We start from the raw sequence: 18,889 nt of genomic DNA on the forward strand, positions 1-18,889 counted from the left end.
TCAAAGGATCGATCCCAAACTCATTATTTTACAAAGGATCGATCCTCTATGAAAAAGGATCGATCCCTTAGATGTGTGCTCGGTGAAAAATGGTAAAATTGTATTCATTAAAGGTCCTAAGTGTCCCTAAGTCTTACTTTGACCCTAGGATATTTTTATAAGTTCAAATTGGTCTAGAAATTGAATTGCTAATTAATATTAGACCTTAACTTGGAACTTGATGGGACTTGTGTTATCACACTTAAATATAATTAATTACACAATGAATGTGTCAATTGCATGTTTTCTATTTTATGTGACTTTTGAATTGTTTACGGTTTAGTCTATAGAAAAAACGTGTTTAATTAGGTCTCTATTTGATGTCTGATTAATCTGGAATTTTGCATGTCACTAATTAAGGCTGAATAATGAATATTGGTAAACTTAATTTAATATTTCTATGTTGAATTACTTGATGATGTGAATTTACCAAAATACCCATGCTTAGCTAATAATGTATATCTTGCAATGTATTGATTGTTTGATTTCTATTAAATTGTTGTTTGTTATCCGTGTTGGTGTATGAGCTGGAGATGAGTTAGTTTCAACTAATCCTCCACGTGTTGTTAGGATGTTAAATGTTGTTAGGATGATTAATGGTTAGTTGAGGTAGTTATGAGCTGTTAAGCTTCTTGATATGTGTTAGCCAATTGTATAAATACATCTTTCAATTATTGAGAGTAATACGTTGAAATGAATGAAAATTTATGTACCAGCTATTTTCCATTTTCTTGCTTACTCTACACTGCTCATTGTCTTTAGAGCAATATTATAACATGGTATCAGTCGCCAAATCCTGGAGTCCTTCTTCGCTGTTCTCTATTCGCTTCTATTTCACGATATAGTTCGTTCATTTGCGGTGACAGTTAAAGTGCTGAAGGTAGTTACGAGTCTTGAAGGTCAGGTGGTACAAAGATCGTTCTTGATTCCTTGGCGTCTTCTCCGGTTAGTTTGAATGTTCAACACATTCCTAAACATGACATTGTAAAGTTGTCAAAAAACACTTACCTCTTGTGGAAGCATCAAGTAATGTTGATTAATGATGGATATGGTCTTTTGAAATATGTGTCTACTGACACTTCTTCCCCTAGTGAGTTTTTCATGAGTGACTCAGGGCAAGAGGAAGAGAACCCAACCTTTGTGGTATATAGGCAGCAAGACAAACTCTTGGCGTCTTGGCTCCTAACCACTGTGAGTACAGAAGTTCTCCCTCATCTCACTGGTTTCACAACAACTCTTGCTATATTTGGAGTGCCATTTCACGACTTTTTAGTGCAAGGTCTAGTGCAAAGATATAAGCCCTTAGACATAGCCTTCACTCATAAAGGAAGGTTGGTTTAACAGTAAGTGAGTATCTGGAAAAAGTCAAATCAATTTATGATATACTAAACGCAGCAGGAAGTTTAGTGACTGAGCAAGAACATGTCAGTGTTGTTTTGGCCGGCTTGTCCATGGAGTTTGAGTCCATAATTGCTATAGCCTCTCGAGATTCCCTGACATTGGTCGTTCTAATTGAGATGCTTCTTGATTGTGAAGCTTGAAAAAAATTTTTCTACATGAAAGTGCCTCAGATAATATGACTGTTAATTCTAGTGATAAAGATGAGTTGAAGTCCACTAGTACTTCTACACCTCAGTCACAACCAAACTCCATAAAGGTTCAACAAAATGATAATTTTTGAGGCAGAGGTCGTGGTCGTTTCAACGGCTCTAATCGACCTCAGTGTCAACTATTTAGAACGTTTGGCCATGTTGTACAGAAGTGTTATCATAGGTTTGATCGAGACTATTCTGGGGTCCCTGACTCCACTACATCGACAAATAAAGGCTAGAGACAGTCGCGTGCCTTCTCGGGTGATAAAGAGTAGCCTGCTGTCAGCATGCAAGCGTATAACCATTTGGTGAATTCTGGTTTTGCTCAGACTCTTGTGTTCTTGTGTCATCCAGGTGTTAACTCAGTCTTTCCTAGCTTGCAATCGCTTGGTCCAGTACCATACTACCAAAATGGTCACTTGTTCACCTCTCAGGTTGCGTATCCAGCAGGAATGCCCTATATGAGTGTAGCCTCAAGTGATCCGTCCTTTAGTTCTTCTGCTAGAAAAAACCCTTTTGGCTCTTCGGTGTCATCTTCACTAGCCGCTTTCGTTTCCACAGTCCCTTCAATCAATACCTCAGTTGCACCACCTACTGATGCCGTATGGTATCCAGATACAAGAGCTACACATCATGTTACCAATGATTTGAATCCCTTCAATTCTAGTACATCTTACACAAGTAATAATACTCTACTTATGGGAAATGAAGAAGGGGTCAAGATTGCACATATAGGACAGTCATGTCTGATGAGTAAATCGAAGCCCTTGTTGTTACAAAATGTACTTCATGTACTGAACATAAAGAAGAATCTGCTATTTGTGTCACAGTTCACTCGTGATAATAAGGTCTTTGTAGAGTTTCACCCGTTTGACTATTTTTTGAAGGACACACAGACTCAGGAGATCTTGCTGGAAAGGAGACTCACCCGTGATGGGCTGTATCAGTTGTTGTCGCACACTGCAAGGCGCTCGGGTTGGCAATTGAATAATGTCTCCAAAGCGTCGACTTCAATAGATTTGTGGCACAAACGCCTTGGTCACTCTTCGATGGCTGCTGTTCGAGCTGTAATGAAGACTTGTGGTGTCAGTTCTAGTGAAAATAAGCTATCTCATATAAGTACAACATGTTTATAAAGCAAGGCTCATAAATTGCCTTTTTGTAATTCCTTAATTGAATACAAGGAACCTTTCAAATTGATCGTTTTAGACCTGTTATCTCTGCTGATGGTTATTCGTATTATGTGTCCTTTATATATGTACATAGTAGACATACTTGGGTTTATCTACTAAAAAGGAAATCTGAAGTTATGCAATGCTTCTTAAATTTCTACAAGATGGTAGAGGTTCAGTTTGGCTTTAAGATTAAAGTCTTTTAGACTGATGGAGGAGGAGAGAGTATCAAGCTCTCAAAGGCTGGTTTCTTGCAAATGGTATACAACAAAGGATTTCCTGTCCAAGTACATCTGAACAAAACGGGAAAGCCGAGAGGAAGAACATGCATGTTGTTGAAGTGGGATTAGCACTGCTAGTTGAGGCTGAACTACTCTTAAATTTCTGGAGCCATGCGTTTATTTCAGCTGTTTATTTAAAAAATCGCTTACCAACTGAAGTGTTAGGTGGCAAGTCTCCTTTTGAGGTTCTCTACAAGCAACCTCCTAATTATTCCATGCTAGGATTTTTGGGTGTGCATGCTTTCCTTTGTTACGACCATTCAACCAACATAAGCTAGATTACAGGTCAAAACGGTGCACATTTCTTGGTTATAGTCCTTTATATAAAGGATACAAATGCTTAGATGATAGTGGAAGAATCTTCATCTTGAGGCATGTTGTGTTCGATGAAGGAGTTTTTCCTCATGCTGGCACGAGAAGAGAAGGTCGTTCTAATTGTGACGCTGTCTCCTCCACAAACTTTCTGCCTGTAGTACGGTTATCTGGAGAGTTGCACAGTGGTCAACTTAGAAGGTGTGAGGAGGTTGTGCCCAATCCAATGCATAATCGTAATCGTTGTTCTGATGACTTGCCTCTTCCTGGCTCATCGTAAGCAACATATATTATGGAGAATGTGTCTGCAGGTAATGGTTCGGTAGTACATGTTATTGCCTGTGATGAAGCAATGGCTACTGGTGTACGAGAGTTGTGTGTTTCATCTGTTTCGAGTGATGATAATGATGCTATTGTGAATGAGTCAATGCCTAGTATTCTCATACGTATCGACTCTTAGGCTAATGTTAAACAATCCAATGCTCATCCCATGGTAACTCGAAGAAAAAATGGGATTTGGAAGCCGAGAGTGTTTCAGGTGGCTTGTTCAGATAAAGAACCGATGACCATTCGAGAATCCATGAAGAGTCCTGAGTGGAGAGTTGTTGCTCAAACGGAGTTTGATGCAATGGTGAAGAACAAAACCTGGACACTTGTTCCTCTCCTGAGTGGAAGGAAAGCAGTTAACTGTAAGTAGATTTTCAAAATCAAACGAAATGTTGATGGATCCATATCGAGGTACAAGGCTCGTCTTATAGCCAAGGGATTTCTGCAACAGCCTGGTGTCGATTATCATGAAGTCTTCAGCCCTGTGGTCAAGCCAGTAATAGTACGAGTTGTGCTCTCACTTGCACTAGCTAAGGGATGGCAGTTGAGGCAAGTGGATATAAATAACGCCTTTCTCAATGGAGTTCTAACATAGGAGGTATATATGGTACAACCATCAGGCTATGAGAAAGGTGATGGAAATTTGGTTTGCAAACTCAACAAAACCATTTATGGACTGAAACAGGCTCCTCGAGCTTCGTTTGAGAGGCTAAAGGAGTTTTTAGTAGCTCAAGATTTTGTGTTAGCAAGGCCTGATGCATCACTGTTTGTTAGGGAGACTGCTAGCAGCATAATGTATCTACTAGTGTATGTAGACGATATCATCATCACTGGAAGTTGTGGAGAAGAAGTACAAGGTATGGTTAATAGTCTTAACAATCAGTTTGTACTAAAGGATCTTGGGCTCTTAATTTTTTTTTGGGAATCGAAGTATGTCGAGAAGGTGATGAAATTGTCTTAAGTCAACAAAAATACATACGTGATTTACTGATTAAAGGCGGATTGGAGGGTGCTAAGGGTCTTCCTACACCTATGGTCACAAATTGCAAGCTGGAGGTTGACACTGGAGTACAAATTAAGGATGCAGCTCATTATAGGAGCATTGTTAGGGCCTTGGAGTATGTTGTCATCACGAGACCAGACATTGCCTTTGCTGTAAACAAGGTATGTCAATTCATGCAAGCACCGTGTGAGGTTCATCTTCAGGCAGTAAAACGAATACTGAGGTATCTGCAGGCTACTCTGATTTTGGTCTTCGATTTTCACCTTCATCACGGTTGTCCTTAGTAGGTTTTGCGGATGCAAACTGGGGATCAGATGCAGATAGGTGCTCGACCTCGGGTTATTGTGTCTATTTTGGTTGCAATTTGGTTTCCTGGAGCTCTCGAAAACAACAGGTCGTTGCTCATTCTACAGCAGAGGCTGAGTATCGGAGTGTTGCTTGTGCTGCGACGGAGGTGGTATGGCTTGAATCACTGCTAAGTGAGCTGCGAGTGCCCATTCATGGGAAACCTATCTTGTGGTGCGACAATTCCAGTGCTGTCGCTGTCTGTGCGAATCCGATACTGCATTCCAAGTTCAAACATGTTGAACTTGATATGTTTTTTGTTAGGGAAATGGTAGCTGTTGGCAAGCTATCTGTTCAAGAGATGCCTGCCTTTGAACAAGTTGCTGATGTCCTAACTAAACCGCTATATGCTCCAGCGTTTCTTAAACATAGGCAGCGTTTACTTTTCTCACAGATCCAAGGCAAATCTGTGGCTTCAACAATTGAGGAGCATGACGAGTGAAGGGTGAAAGTAATGGAAGAGTCTGCTGTAGGGGGAATGTTGATGCATTTTTCTGCATATCTTGAATGTGTTTTTTGATGTAGGGGGAATGTTGGTGCATGAGCTGGAGATGAGTTAGTTTTTAACTAATCTTTCGCGTGCTGTGGAAGAACTTGAGGAAAGCCAGTAGTAAAGCAAGGGGAATGTTGGTGTATGAGCTGGAGATGAGTTAGTTTCAACTAATCCTCCACGTGTTGTTAGGCTGTTAAATGTTGTTAGGATGATTAATGGTTAGTTGAGGTAGTTATGAGTTGTTAAGCTTCTTGATATGTGTTAGCCAATTGTATAAATACATCTCTCAATTATTGAGAGTAATACGTTGAAATGAATGAAAATTTCTGTACCAACTATTTTCCATTTTCTTGCTTACTCTACACTGCTAATAGTCTTTAGAGCAATATTATAACAATCCATTGCAGTATGTTGCATGATATATGATTTATATTTGAATGCTTCGCAAGTACGCATGATTAGGGTTTATGTTCTATCCGACAAAGTTTGGGTTCTAATATACACTCAAGTACCCGGGTGGTTCTACGTGACAGGGTTTGGGGTGTTACAAAATGACAGTAAATGTTTACTTGAATCTCTTTGCTAGCTCTAATGTAGGTGATTACACCTACAATATAAGGGGTAATTTTCATCCTTTGAATGATAGTTGCTTGTATGCCTTATCAAGTACTGTTGTGGAAACATATATAAAATTTGTTGTGTTTGATATGAATCCATCGAAAGCCCCTGGTATTGACGGGTTTCATGGTTTTTTTCAAATGAATTAGGACATCGTTGGACTCAATTGTCCATTATGTTCAAGAGCTCTTTGATAAATGGGAGATTTCTCCAAAAAGTAATCGTACCTTGCTGGTCCTCATTCCGAAATTCCCTTTGCTTTAAAATTTTAATCAGTTTCGCCCAATTAGCCTGTACAGTTCTTCTCAAGATTATTATGAAGGTGTGGTTCATCGGTTATAACCTTTTTTATTTGAGTGGAATTCATAGAGTCAAACGAGCTTCGTCCCTAGGCGTAGTATTTCAAATAACATCATTATTGCCCAAGAAGTGTTACATTCAATGAGACGTAAACAGGGAAGGAAGGGTTGAATGGCCATTAAAATTGACCTCGAGAAGGCTTATGATAGGATGGAATGGGTTTTTATAGATGATACCCTTTTGGACGCGGGTATTCCTCTTGGGCTACGTAGTTTAATTATGAAATGCGTCACGGAAGCGATGACTCAAATTCTTTGGAATGGCAAGAAGACTGATACTTTTCGGCCTACTAATGGGATTCGACAGGGTGATCCGCTTTTGCCATATCTGTTTGTTCTTTGCATGGAACGTTTATCTCAAGCTATTTCTTGTAGTATAAACGAAGGTGATTGGAAGCCAATTCAGCTGGGGAGAGGTGGTCCTCGCCTCTCACATCTCTTCTTCGCATATGAATTAATTTTATTTGTTGAAGCATCACTAGAACATCCTGATGTTATTCAACTGGTGCTTTAAGATTTCTGTGAGAGCTCATGTCACTAGATCAGTTTAGCAAAAACCAACATTTGTTTCTCTAAGAATGTTCTGAGCACACTAAGGTGGATATTAGTAGCGGTTTTCAGTTTACTCGTGTGGAGGAAGTAGGAAAATATCTTGAGGTTCATATCTTACACAATCGTGTTACTAAAGGGACCTGCCAATACTTTGTTCAACGAGTCCATGATAGATTAGCAGGATGGAAGGCACCTTATCTATTTTAGCCAAGTCTATTTTATCAGCCCTGCCGACGTATGCTATGCAAACGCGCTACTTACCAAAAGAAATTTTTTTCTGAGATCAAAAAGCTCATTCGTCATTTCATTTGGGGTAGTTCGAATGAGAATTGGACTACACACCTTGTGCGATGAGAAGAGGTTTGTTAACCGTCTATTCAGATAGGGATGGGAATCAAACATTTGCAGCATCAGAATGAGGCGTTCATCATAAAAATTGCTTTCCGTCTCATATCTGACATAAATCAGTTGTGGGTGCGTGTTTTGCGTTATAAATACAAGATGGTCGAGGTTGCTCCAGTGATTATCAACTGGGCTGGCTATTTGCGGCTTTGGGCGGGGACGACTTTAGTTTGGAAGGAGGTTAAATCGGGTCTCACCTGGAGCAATCAGAATGGAGCACTAGTTGATTTTTTAAGGGATACTTGGATTGCTGAAATTGGACCTTTAAAAGAATTTTTATTTGCGGTCGGTATCGAAATTTAATAGCAACGCGTAGGTCTGAGACATGGTTGATAGTAATGGAAAATGGGACTGGAGGTATTTGAACAATGTTCTCCCTCAGGATTTACTCCCTTTATTTTCGCGGTCAAGCCCCCTGATGGCAACAACGTTTCTAATATTCTAACATGGAGATGGGACAAACATAGGCGATCCACAGTTAAAAGTGCCTACAAGCGGAGATCAGGATTATCATTGGAGAGTGTTAATTCGAACCAGTGGAACCATATTATGAAATATCGCGGCCTCCCGCGCGTGAAGATGTTACTTTGGCTCCTAGCTAGAGGGAAGTTATTATCGAACGAGGAACGTTTCAAGAGGAACATGACAATAGATATGCATTGTAGTATTTGTGGTGCAACGGTTGAATCAAATATCCATATTGTTCGGGACTGTGTGGTTGCCCGATTTGCCTAGCAAGGGTTAATCAAACCGAACCTTTGCGTGGAGTTTTTTGAATTACTACTGGAATCTTGGATCAGGAAGAACCTCTCTCAACCTGACTATTTCCTCTTACAAGGATAGAAATAATACCTTCTAAGGTAAATGGCTCACGACTAGCTGCAATAATGGCAATGGAAGGCCGATATTCAGGTGGCAGGTCGTTAAGGATGGCAGCGATCCATTCAAACTAACATATAGGGCTTCCACATGTAGCCAAAGCATTACAGATTTCTTTCACCTGAGAAATATAAACTCGCATCTCAACCTCTCCTTTTGTGACTATTTTGAGTTTATAATGGAGATTCACTAGTGTAGTTGTGGACTTGCTGGCAAAGAAACGATTCACCGTCTACTGGACTTCCGCAGTAGTTTCAACTCTGAAGAGTTAAGGGAGTAAGGAGGGGATGATTATGGATAGAAGCCATGACGCCAAAGCACTGTCATGAGCCATGTACACTTCATATTCTTTATTTTCGACTTCCTCCCTATCAGCGCCGAGAACAGTAGCAACCAGAGGCTGAAGAGCACCAATCAGAAGCTTTTCTAAGCGATAACTTCTCACAAACAACTATATTTGTTGCTTCCAAAATCGAAAGTTGTGCTCATCAAGGAAAACATTGATTTTCTTGTTCGTGAAGACCTTACCACTAAGGTAATCCAACGAGCCACTGGTACTAGAATTACCGGAAGTAGCTCCTCCACTAGCCATGACAAGGAGCAGAAAGGACGAGGACTAGACTTTCACAGATCCTCGAGCACTAGCAACTGATACCATATTAATAAGAAGAAGAAATAGCTAAAAGATATTTTCATTCTCATGCTTTGAAAGGTACATAGTATAGTCTTTTATAAGAGTACGCGATTCTAGAATTGCCTGTAACAAACTAACAATATTCCTTTGCACAATAATAGGACTGACGTCATTTAGTAGTTGACACATCATGTATTCTAGAATAGCTACTACATTCTCCCTGCTGCTCTATAGTTTGACCATAGCCATAACGGCACCGCCTGATAATATTACGGTGCATAGTATGGTGGTGGAACTTGCAATGATTTCTGACGAAGTAAAAGTTTGAAGTTGGCAGGGTAAGGGTCCCCTTCAGGTGAAAATCAGTGGTTCCTGGAAGTTGCAATGGAAGGGCTTGACAAGTGGAGCAGTAACAAAGGCATTGACGACAATGGTTTCCTTAGCTTTTTGGTGGTTTGAGATTGTGATGGAAAAGGGGCGTTTAATCAATCTCATGTTGCATTCCAGGTAATTCATTCTGTAGATGCACATTTTGTCCAGGGTGTCTTTTGAATTGATATGCTTATCTCTTTAATTATCTTCTTTTTCGATTTTTATTAAGTTTATCGGTTGGTATTAGTTGGAGTTATAATTAACTTGATTTTCATGGGACTTGCATATTCTATATATGAGTATATATAAATATTAGTACTTATATATATATGTATAAATAAATAACTAACAACTAATGTTTTATTTATTTTTGTTACAACCCCAATTACAAATCGCTGTCAGATTCCGCCCAAACACAAAAAAAAAACCAACAAGCAGGCCTGAATGAAATAGCAGCCCTAGCCTGGTACCCAGTAGTCCAATTTTTCAGCCCAACTGAAGAAGCCCTAAACCCGTTAGGGTTTCCTGTCACCAGTGCCCAGCCGCCGCTCGCCCTGAACCGTTGGATCTGCTTCTCATCCAACGGTCCAGATCAAAGGACCACTAGGGTTTTTGGTCCAAATTCCAGTGCCGCCAAGCTACCACCATTGGATTTGAAGAGATCCAACGGCTCCCAGTCCTCCTTGAGCCTCAAGCCAGCACGCACAGAGAACCCGAGACAGTGCGCGAACTTATCGAGGGAGAACCACGCCTGTCGGCCATCCACCGAGACTGAGACCACCACTACCGTCGCCCATGCTTCTTTTTGCTCGCACCCGTGCCCTACAGACACACAAAACAAGGAGACAGAATGGAAGCCAGGACAAAAAATAGAAGCGAGATATATATAATCCAACAGTGATGAACGAAAGGAGGAGGAGAGAAAACAGAACTAAAAATGACAATCAAACATCATCGAGAGAACCAGTTATCACCAAGCAGAAAACCAACCATCAAGAAAACCACGAACCCAACACACCAGAGTCTAAAAACTCATTAGCAAATCAGAGAAGAAATAACGAAGCAACAAAAAAAACCCCTCACCTTCCTTAGTCGAAGAGAAGAACCACCACCGTCACTTGAAATCCTAACCCTGTTGAGTCATCGAGGGTAAGATTTAAACGCTTTGAGTTACTGTAGCTTCATGCGATAGGGTTGGGTATAGGTTTCATTCCTCTTCGGAGTCTGTGGTGACGGTGGCGTTGTGGGTTTTGGGGGTGCGCAGGTGATGAAACTGAATGGGTTTCGAGGAGTTTTGGGGGTTAAGTCTCGGGTTCAGGCTTGGTTTTAGGTAGATGTATGCTTAGAGTTATCATCGGGGCTTGTGTGGCTCTTCATCGGAGTCGTTGAACGGCGGAGGCCACGGAGGTCTTGGGTTTTTAGGGTTGTAAAGGGGGTTTGATTTGAGAGAAAATGGAAAACGGCTGGGGGCGAGGGGTTCATCTGTTTAGGGCTAAAGAGAGAGTGAAGTTAGGGTTCCAAACTTACCCTAGGATACCATATATTAAAACGCCAAAATGGCGTCGTTTAGATAGCCACCAAAATGGCAGCGTCTTAATAGCTAAGGGGAATCCGCGTTTTGAGATGGTTAGGGTAATCACGTGTGAGGTCCAGTAGGTTCAACATGTTATATTTTGGTCCCTAAATCGAGCTTTATTGTAATGTTAATTTCGCCTCATAATTTTTAGCTTGTTTCCTTTTGATCCAGTATCATATCATGGCAATTTTAGAGTTGTTTTTACATTATATGTGTAGTTTCAGAAATTATTATTTTAGTCTTATGTAGCACTTTGGTTATATTATGTTTGCAGTACTTGGAAATGACATTTTATGAAAAGAGCTCACTATTTATTTTCTTTATACTTTAGCCACTTGTTTAATTTTTCATGCATGTTTGTAGGGCTAATTTAGATTTATTTTAAATGTATGCATGTACATAGCATTTTGAGCATGTTGTTAGTATGTACATATTTAGGTGTAACGTTTAAAGCATGTTAGCCTCGTTTGCATGACTTAACATAATCACAAAATCGAACTAAGGGTAATACTCTTTTAATTTAAAACTGTCGGAATGGCTTCTCCTAACTTACTAGAGGGTTGTTTTGGCGATTTTAAATTAAATTTGTATCCCATCAGTAACGCCTAATTAAATTTGGATCTATCACTGTAAAATTTGGGAACGAAAGAAAATGAAATATTCAACTATTTAAATTTTTCGAGAAAAGGTCGTTAGAACTGAACTAAAGATATGGTCTCGATATTTTTAAATAATCGAATATTCTTTATCTTTCTAATGGCTTGGTAATCCTAATTTAATTTATTTTGTTGCTTTAGAATATCATAAATATCACATTTTGTTGTTTTAAGGGATCGTAAACCAAGGTAAATTCGAATTTGTAAATTTTGTTGCAAAGACATTAATTAATCGACTAGGTACCGATTTAGGGCGTTGTGGGGGTGCCAATCATTCCCCACGCATAACCGACTCCCGAACCCAGATTTTGGTAACTTAGACCGTAAATTTGTCGTTTTAATTAAAATTAATTTTTATTTAAAATGACAACGTTTTTTGGGTGCCCAATCACACCCTGATCAAAGATTGGTGGCGACTCCTCGAACCGTATTATTTTTTTACTGTAAAGGAATTTCCAAATTTTCGAAACGAGATATTTTCTAAAATCACATTGTTCTTAATTAAAAATCAATCAATTAAGAGGAAATTAAAAATGACACGGTTTTCAAAGTCTCGTCTTACCACATTAAAAATAGTTTCGACAGCTTGGCGACTCCACTGGGGACTTTTTTTAGAGAGTTAGGCCGATAGTCGATTAATTAATTGTCTTTGCAAACGAAAGTTATAAGTTCATTCTAATTTGGTTTTTGATCCCTTGTTTTTTTTTAATTTCTTGTTTGCATTTTAATTTGTTATTTGGCTAATGAATAAATAGTTGTACTAACGTGTGATTTACATGTTTCAGTTTTCTGACCTTTATTTTAGTTTGTTGATTTTCTTGGATCGAGGCAAAGGATTATGAGTTTCCCCTTACTGTCGCTATAACCTTTCGATATTCAGAGCCTTCTAAATGTGCTCTTTCCCATTAGGTAGGTTTAACGCTACGCTTACGTGAGAAAAATTACTTTTCTCCGCATGGGCTTTAGTAAGTAACCTCTGGGGTACATGCCTTATGTTTACGAGTGAAACATTGAGTTTCCTCGTATGGACATGGGGAAATGTATCCTCTCGAATTGAACTCAATCCGTTTTAAGCCTATAATGGGTGAGGATTGAGGGTCTGGCAAGCCCAAGGGGGAACCAGTGAAGGATAATTCGAGGACCTTGTTAGTGATACCAAAACTCTATTCGTCTTATGCTGAATCTTTGTCCGCATGCACAAAGGGGAAACTCATTCTAACTTGTTCCTTGAATTTATTTTTGCAAGTAGAATGAGAACTAGAAAAACATGTGGTTAGGTTTTATATTTTCGTACGAAGCATGTGAATTAGATATCATGAGGTTAGGATTTTTGTGTAACAAAGCATGTGGGTAGATACCATGTTGGGTAGGATCTACTAGAGCATGATTAGGTAGATATCATGTTGGGTAGATACCATGTGAATAAGGTTTAGGATGTATATATTTTCTATCTTTATATTGTTTATTTTTATTCTTCGATTATTCATTGTATATACTAACACTTTTTATTTCTGTTCGTATTTCTGTGTTTTATTATTATTGCATTGTATTATCATTCATCAAAAAAGGTGTTGGTTCGCGACGTGGTCATCAAAGTAGAAGGCGATCATAAAATGGACAAGAGCCTTTATAACAAGGGAATAAATAACGCAGAAGTGAGGTCGTGGTATGAGGAAACTCAGAGGAAGAAAGGTGATAGTCTGATTGAAGACTATATATCGGTATTACCAGAGGTTGCTCCGGTCAGTCTAAAGCAAACTGATCTATAAGAGTTACGTGAAATGTAAGAGGAGGTGAAATTGGAAAGACAACATCGAGAGAGAGTACTCCAAGGCATAGAAGATGAAGCGTTCCTTTGGATACAAAGATGTGATACAAAGAATGAGCGAATAGAGGTATTCAATCAAGATATGCAGGAAATAGAAGCAAAGCATGAGGAAGAGTTAACTCAGGCTAAGGCAAAGAATGAAGAGTATAGTGCCTACATTCAGCAGCTCGAAAGTTCTTTATTTGCAGAAAATAGTCAGCGCTCGCCACAAGATCTAAGGATTAGCCTCAAAGAGAACGTTACTTTGTAGAAAAGGATTCATGATTTAGAGAGTGCCTTACAAAGCTGCCAAATACAAATTGTTGGTCTTGAGCGCACCGTCCAAGGTACTAGGCAGTAATGGCAGAGCTCAAACGATAGCTTTAGAGATTGGAAGACAAATGTGAATCATGTGATCCGTGAAACCATGAATCAATTGAGCGGTGTTGCGAGGCAGTTGGGAGAGATGGACATCCAGACAAGGGTCATCTAGAGCTACACAAATCCAGTATCAGATGTGGAAAAGAGGGTCGATTGGCTTATTAATGAGATAAAGGAGTTGAGCATTAGAGCTAGGCCTTTTCTGTAATGGTTTTTTTCTTGTAAAGATGATGATTTTGTCCTAAATGAAAGTTGTTATAAGACTGATCACGTCTTATGAATCAATGCCTTTCTGCATGTATTCGCATTTTATTTGCAATTTAAGTTTTGTGTTTTGCATTTTTGTTCACACTTTTATCATTTTATTTCTGCATAGTTTACATTCATCCTCAAAAAATTAAAATTAACAGTAAGGGATACATTACAGAATACTGGGAAATTCCAAGCATCACTATAATACAAGGAAGAGAGCCATGGAAGATAAGATTGTTCAAATTGAAAAAACTCAACTGCAGTTGCAAGATGATTTAAAGAAAATGCAAGAAGACTTGATCAACGCTCAAAAGGATATACTTTTTAAGTTGGCAAGTATGTTGGAAGGGAGAAATCCAGAACATGGAAAGGGCCCTGAGCTAAGAACTGAAGAACCATTTTATCCTCCAGGGTTCACCCTAGTACAGTCTCAGAATATCCAAGGAACGTCTGTCCCTACCAAAGTACACATAAATCCCATCGGCACTGTTGTTAAATCCGCAACCTAGATCTTGTTCATATCCTGAAGAAAGTCCATATCACCAGGTCCCGAACCTTGACGAAGAAGTAAAGAAGAATGAAAATAAGCTATTATGGGAGAAATATAAACAGTAAGCGAGTGAAGTCCAAGCTATGGAAGACACCAGCTTGTACGGACTTGACGCTAAGGAATTGAGTTTAGTTCCTGATTTGATCATGTCTCCAAAATCTAAAACTCCCAAATTTGAGAAATTCGATAGTACCAGATGCCCTTCCGCCCATATTACGATGTTCTGCAGAAAGATGACTGGGTACATAGGGGATGATCAGCTACTGATCCACTGCTTCCAAGATAGCTTGATAGGTTCAGCATTGCGATGGTATAATCAACTAAGAAGAGCTGATGTTAAACCATGGAAATATCTGGCCAAATCCTTTCTTGACCAGTATAAACATGTGAAGGATGTCAGGCCTAACAGAATGGTGTTGCAAGCAATGGAGAAGAAGCATAATGAAAGTTTTAGACAATATGCTCAGAGGTGGAGGGAGGTAGCAGTGCAAATCCACCCACCATTGGTAGAGGAGGAAACAAACCTTCTTTTTGTTAATACCTTGAAGGATCCTTTTTCTCGCACTTTATTGGTAATCCTTCTCGAAGTTTTGATGATATAGTTACTGCGGGAGAAATGATTGAAGTGGTGATTAAAAGTAGAAAGCTAGAGGGAGGAGAGTCTAGCAGGAATCCACCAATAAGGAAAAAAGACAATGAAGTCAGCAATGTGAGGCAGTATGATTCCCATAACATCACAGTTTCCCGACCTTAGGGAATGGTAGCACCACCCCAAATTGATAATAGACAAAGGGCAAGGGATCCGAGGAGAGAGAGGCCTCAATTTGATCTGATTCTTATAACTTACAAGGAGTTATTCCACAAGTTATACGATCGTCAAGTAGTCTTTTGATCTGATTCTTATAACTTACAAGGAGTTATTCCACAAGTTATACGATCGTCAAGTAGTCTCGCCTTATCATGTGGACCCTATACAACCCCCTTATCCCAAATGGTATGATGCTAGTGTTAAGTGTGAATACCATGCAGGGATTCACGGACATTCCATTGAAAATTATCCTGCGTTCAAAAAGGTCGTCCAAGCTCTGAGAAGAAGAAACATCATCAATTTTGGTGACAACAAACAGCCAAGCATAGCCCAGAATCCATTTCCAAATCACGCAGGAGTCGGGATTAACGCAGTCGCTGAAGAGAAAGGAAAGAAGACTATAAGGAATGTTAGTGAGATGGTGTCACCCATGTCTTGGGTATGGTACCAAATGGTTAAAGTAGGACTATTAAAGACCAGTCTGCTGTGTGAACTGCTCAACAATGAAGAGACGTGCCACTACCATAACTGCACAGGACACAGTATACAACGGTGTCATCATTTCTTGAAGTTGTTGCAAAAGATGATGGATAGTAAAGAAATTGAGTTCTTCAAAGAAGTGGCTGAGAAAGAAGCAGAAGTTTAAACCACTGAGGGGTCTTCCAAAGAGATCTACAGTGTTAGTTGTCCTATCATCATTACTCCCAAGAATCGAGTGGTTAAAAGGATAACCCCAAAGGTGATTATTATACCTCCATCTCCGTTCCCATATAAAGATAATAAACAAGTACCCTGGAGGTATACTTGTCAAATAGGAGAGGTGGCAAAGCAACAAGAAGAAGTAGACGAAGTAGGACACATGACCAGGAGTGGTAGATGTTACTACAAAGAGCCCAAGAAGAGGATTGATGTCGAGAAAGGAAAAAACATTGGCGTGCAGATAAAAGAAGATGAGTCTGTTATCAATAAACCAGTAACGGAGAATGAAGCAGTGGAATTTTTAAAGTTCTTGAAACATAGTGAATACAATATTGTTGAACAACTGCACAAGTTGCCTGCCCGTATTCCTGTCCTATCACTTCTTCTGAGTTCAGAGGCTCATCGCAACGCCTTGTTAAAGGTTTTGAACCAGACCTTTGTCCCGAATGAATTACCTACAGAAAAGCTGGACCGACTAATTGCCAACATACAAACCGATAACTTTTTATCTTTTTCTGAGGATGAGATCCCTTCAGGGATGATTGACAATCATAAGGCTCTGCACATTACAGTTAGGTGCAAAGGGCATGTTTTATCCAGAGTACTGATAGATAATAGTTCAGCATTAAATGTAATGCCCTTGGTGACTCTAAAAAAGATGTCAGTGGACAGTACCCTGATGAGGAACTGTCAAAGTGTGGTTCGAGCCTTCGATGGAACGAAAAGAGAAGTGTTAGGCAAGATTGATATTCCTCTGACTATTGGTCCAACGATATATGAAGTGGAATTTCTTGTAATGGACATCATACCTACATACAATTCCTTGTTAGGAAGACCCTGGATTCATCAGGCTAGTGCAGTTCCCTCAACTTTGCATCAGAAGATAAAATTTACAATTAATGGAAGGCTTATATGCATTCATGCTGAAGAAGATATTATTGCTTCTGTTTCAACTACGACTCCATACGTTGAAGTGGAAGAACAAGCTATTGAATGTTCTTTTAGATCGTTAGATTTTGTCAATGCCACGTTTGTGGTCGAAAGCAAGAAGATACCAAAGCCTAGATTGTCAAACTGCACAATGGGACTCAAACTAACCCTTGGGAGAGGAGAAAAAATTGGCAAAGGGCTAGGACGTCAATTGCAATGACCGGTAGGTCCAATCTACCCTATAACTAAAAGAGATAAGTTTGGTTTAGGGTATCAGTCAACTTTGAAGGAGAGACTCAAGAGCATCAAGAAGAGTCAAGAATTGAGGAAAGCGAGATTAACTGGTGAAGACCCAAGTTGGGAACCCATGACATTCATTCCATTAAACAACATTTTCGTGTCAGGAGGACATATGTTTCAAGGGAATTCGAGGAACAGTAAAGTGATAGTTGAGAATGCCTTGGAGGATTTAGGCATTAGTGTTGTAACCAATGAGGAGTTTGAAGAAATGAGGGCTACGAGTATTTACCCTGTACCACCGGGCTTTGTGTTGAACTACTGGATTGCGGAGGAACTACCTATAGTTTACAAATCTTTTGTAGAGTAATACACCAGAACTTTTCCCTATTGTTCATGCCTTGGGATAGTAGTTGATTTGATGTAAAGGGTTAAGCTGTGTGTTTTACTTGCTTTCAATAAAAGATGTATTTGTTAATTTCAAAATGGAAAACATTCTCCCATGCATTTCATTTTTGGTTGAATATATGTATATTTTATTTCTTTCTATTTATATGGGAAAAGATTCTCCCATATATATATATATGTATATATATCTTCTTTCCTATTATTCTTTCAGGAACTCAGATATCAATGATACGAATGCTGACGACTCTGACCCGGAGATTGATTTCGAGATGCCCATATGTCAAGGGAAAATCGAAGGTTGTGATGATGATGAGGGATGTGAACTATCTTCTGAATTACTAAAGATGGTGGAACAAGAAGATAAACAGATTCTGCCCCACGAAGAGCTTACAGAGATCTTGAATTTGGGTACATATGAGGATAGGAAAGAAGTAAAGATTGGTACCACCCTGTCTGCTGAAGTAAGACGAAGCTTGATATAATTACTTCAAGATTTCAAGGATGTATTTGCTTGGTCGTACGAAGATATGCCAGGTTTGGATACAGAGTTGGTTATCCATAAACTACCGATAAAGCCTGATTGCAAGCCTGTACAACATAGACTGAGAAGAATGAGACCTGAGATGCTGCTCAAAATTAAAGAAGAAGTGAAGAAACAATTTGATGTTGAGTTTCTTAGGGTGTCCAAATATCCTGAGTGGGTAGCAAATATTATCCCGATACCAAAGAAAGATGGGAAAGTTCGAATGTGTGTCGACTATAGAGATCTTAATAGAGCTAGCCCAAAGGAAAACTTTCCTTTTCCACATATAGATACGTTGGTGGACAATACTGCCGGAAATTCCTTATTCTCATTTATGGATGGTTTCTCTGGTTACAATCAAATTAAAATGCACCCTGAAGATATGGAGAAAATGATGTTTGTCACTATGTGGGGGACGTTCTGTTATAAAGTCATGACGTTTGGATTGAAGAATGCAGGGGCAATATATCAAAGGGGCATGGTGATTTTTATTTTATGAAATGGTTCATAAAGTAGAAGTCTATGTCGATGATATGATTGTCAGGCCAAGACGGAGGAAGAACATATTGAGAATTTGGGGAAGCTCTTTCAAAGATTAAGGAAGTGCCAACTAAAACTTAACCCAAATAAGTGTACTTTTGGGGTAACATCGGGAAATCTATTAGGATTCGTAGTGAGCCAA

Source organism: Hibiscus syriacus, unplaced genomic scaffold (assembly GCF_006381635.1).
Source record: "Hibiscus syriacus cultivar Baekdansim isolate YM2019G1 unplaced genomic scaffold, ASM638163v2 tig00110890_pilon, whole genome shotgun sequence".
NCBI lineage: Eukaryota > Viridiplantae > Streptophyta > Magnoliopsida > Malvales > Malvaceae > Hibiscus > Hibiscus syriacus.